Source organism: Corylus avellana, chromosome 4, assembly GCF_965113065.1.
Source record: "Corylus avellana chromosome 4, dhCorAvel1.hap1.2, whole genome shotgun sequence".
Classification (NCBI taxonomy): Eukaryota; Viridiplantae; Streptophyta; class Magnoliopsida; order Fagales; family Betulaceae; genus Corylus; species Corylus avellana.
Window position 1 is genome coordinate 12,482,344 of NC_142493.1, and position 3,206 is coordinate 12,485,549.

At 38.5% G+C, this 3,206-nt stretch overlaps 1 non-coding gene across 1 annotated transcript; it reads left to right on the forward strand.

Moving 5' to 3' along the window:
- Window positions 1–1,560: 1,560 nt before the first annotated feature.
- Window positions 1,561–1,699, forward strand: LOC132180172 (small nucleolar RNA Z247). Its single transcript, XR_009440064.2, has one exon. It is a non-coding gene; the product is annotated as a small nucleolar RNA Z247 (small nucleolar RNA).
- Window positions 1,700–3,206: the final 1,507 nt, after the last annotated feature.

Genomic DNA, 3,206 nt, shown 5'->3' on the forward strand with positions numbered 1-3,206 from the left:
AAACAAAAATCAAACAAATAACAATGCTAAGAAATTAACATATGTAATTAAGGGGCTTGAATGTGCAATATTCGGCGCTTACCAACTAGCAACGTGTTGTGCCAAATACTTCCTAAATTAATAGATAATATTTAGTACATTTTACTCGCAAGTGCATAAGATAAAACTATAGTATAGCAAGCAAATATGAGATCATTTCAACGAGGATTGATAAATTATGTTTAGAAGTAATTTCCTATTTAATTAAAAGATAAAATTCAATTGTCACGATTGAACTTAATATAAAGAAATAAAATAAAAGATAAACTAAAACTAAAAAGGATTAGGGTTTTGATATCCACCACTAATCAGACTAATTAAGACAACAATATGCCAATGCTCCAATCATACTGGTATAATTAATGTTTGCCAACCTAAGGGAATGAGTGTATACTCCTTAAGTTATGGATTTCCCTAAGCAACGAGTTAGGCATGGGTGTATACTCTAACTCTTTTCGTTTTTAAAGGATTTAGCATGGTGTACACTAAGTTGTTCTTTAAGAAAGCATGAATCTATGGAAATCGACAAACACATGAGGCCTTGGGCATGGGTGTATACTCCTGGTTCCCCATGTTGATTAACCCAAGAATCTGGCGTAGATATATTTTGTTACTCTTATTAAATCCAGGACTCGGTCATCTAAATTGATTTAATTAACTAGTCCATACCACATGCATATGTTGATCAGTCACACACATCTGATGAATACAAGATAATAGGAATTAATCAAGTTAAAAATACTAAAATATAATTGTAGCAAAGGCGCCAATATTGCAATCTTAAAAAGACATGACTAGGGCTTCAATCTAGCCCTAATAAAAATATAAACTACATAATGAAAAAAAAAAAAAGGTAGAAGAGAAGAAAAACCCAAACTCCTTTTGATCTAGCCTTCAGTTCCTTTCCAGAGCTTGTGCCTCTTTCTCCACACCTATTCCTAGAGGCTAAGAGGTCTATTTATAGGCTTTAGAAGTCCTTGTTACACTAGTAAACCTAGGAAATTCATAGGGTTTTATTCCTATTACAAGTGGGAGTTGGAAAACCCTAGTATGGAAATAATAGCATTCTGGCAGCCTCTGATGTGTCACCTGCGCACAGGTGCGATCGATCGCAGCCCATGTGCGCTCGATCGCACATCTACGATCAAGACTCGGCTATTGTACGCAAGATTGCACATGGCCGCTTCGCTGCTCATTTTCTCTGGTAGTGCAGTCGATCACAGGGAACCTGCGATCGATCACACTGTCAGGAACTCCAATTTTTTTGAATTTCTCTTTTTGAGCCCAAATCTTCCAGATTTACTTCCTTTTCTTCCAAAAACCTATAAAAGCATGAAAAACACATAAAAGAACTAAAATAGCACAAATTAACATACTTAAGGAATTAACACATATAAGTTTAAGGGCTAAAATATGAATATTTTGGCACTTAACACAACGTTGAAGAAAAGGAGTGCATCCATTGCTGACTACTACCAAAAGATGAAGACTCTAAAAGACACGTTGGCTGCTGTAGGCCAACCATTGAACGATTTTGAGGCAGTATCGTATCTTCTTGCTGGACTTGGATCCGAATACGTTCCTTTTATCACCTCCGTTACCATAAGGGTTGATCCTCTCACCATTGATGATATCTATGGCCATTTGTTGGCTCATGAGTTATGTCTTGAATAGGATTTTCCAGCTGTTGATTTGCCCCTACCATCTGCGAATGTCTGAGCTAGATCTCCTAGCAACCGTGGCAAAAACATTCGTTTTTCCTCCTCTGGCCGAGGGAATTCTTTTGGAGGTCGTAACTCACGTAGAAGTGGGAGTTTTTTCTATGGCCGTGGACGTGGTTCATCTGCCAACTCCAACCAGCCTCGAGTCATCTTCTAGGTATACAATTGTCCTGGACATTCGATGCTTAATTGCTACCGTCGCCTTGATCAATTCTCTTCCCAGCATGAAGGATCCTCTACTCCATAGGCCTTCTACTCCTCTCCCAATATGGCTGATGATGAAAACTGGTATTTAGATACAAGGGATACGAACCACATCACCAATGACCTGAACAATCTCAACCTTGCGGCTGAGGAATATGCTGGGTCAGATCATGTTCGAGTGGTAACAGCACAGGTTTGTCCATCAGTCATACTAGTTCTACTCCTCTATTTGCTTCTCGTCGTTCATATATTTTAAATCAATTACTTCTTGTTCCACAGATTTGCAAAAATCTCCTTTCTGTGAGTCAATTTGCTAAAGATAATTCTGTCTTTTTTGAGTTTCACGCATCTTTTTTTGTGATTAAGGACTGTCACACAAAGAAAATACTCCATCAAGGTCCACTTAGTGCGGGTCTCTACCAACTCAATCCATCACATGCTTCTCCCCAAATAAATCAAGCTCTTGTTGGTGAATGGACCTCCACTGATCACTAGCATCACCGCATGGACCACCCCGCCTTTCAAGTCGTCAAGCATGTTTTGTCCAAGTTTTCATTACCTTTTGCTTCCAATAAACCTAGATCACCTTATTCTGCATGTTGCCGGGCCAAGGGTCACCAGCTTTCGTTTTCAGCATCTACGTCTGTGACATCTAGTCCTTTAGCTTTAATTTATTCCAATGTATGGGGTCCCTCCCCAATTGTTTCATGTCATCGCTGGAAATCGTTACTATGTATCATTTATTGATGATTTTAGTAAATATACATGGTTGTTTCCTATTTCTTGCAAATCTGATGTGTATGCTATTTTCCTTCAATCCCAATCTATGGTTGAACGCTTATTTAATCGTAAAATCATATGTGTTCAAACTGATTGGGGTGGAGAATTTTGACCTCTCTCATCCTTTTTAAAAAAGATTGGAATTATTCATCAAATCTCCTGTCCACACACTCATCAATAACAAGGGTGTGTCGAAAGGAAGCACCGTCACATAATTGATACTACTTTACACCACAAAAAAAACAAGGTTTAGCGACATGGTTATTTGGGGCATTTTTGGCCAAAAAAATGTCCCTATTGATTTCGCAACGCTTGATTAGGGGCACTTGGGACACGTCGGTTTTTATGGCGACTAGAATTTAAGATTGAGACGTTTTTTTTACTAAAGAGCGCCTCAAAAAGGGGACGTTTGGAACAAAGCGTCCCCTTTTTTAAAAGGGGGCGCTTAGTTGTGAAAAACGC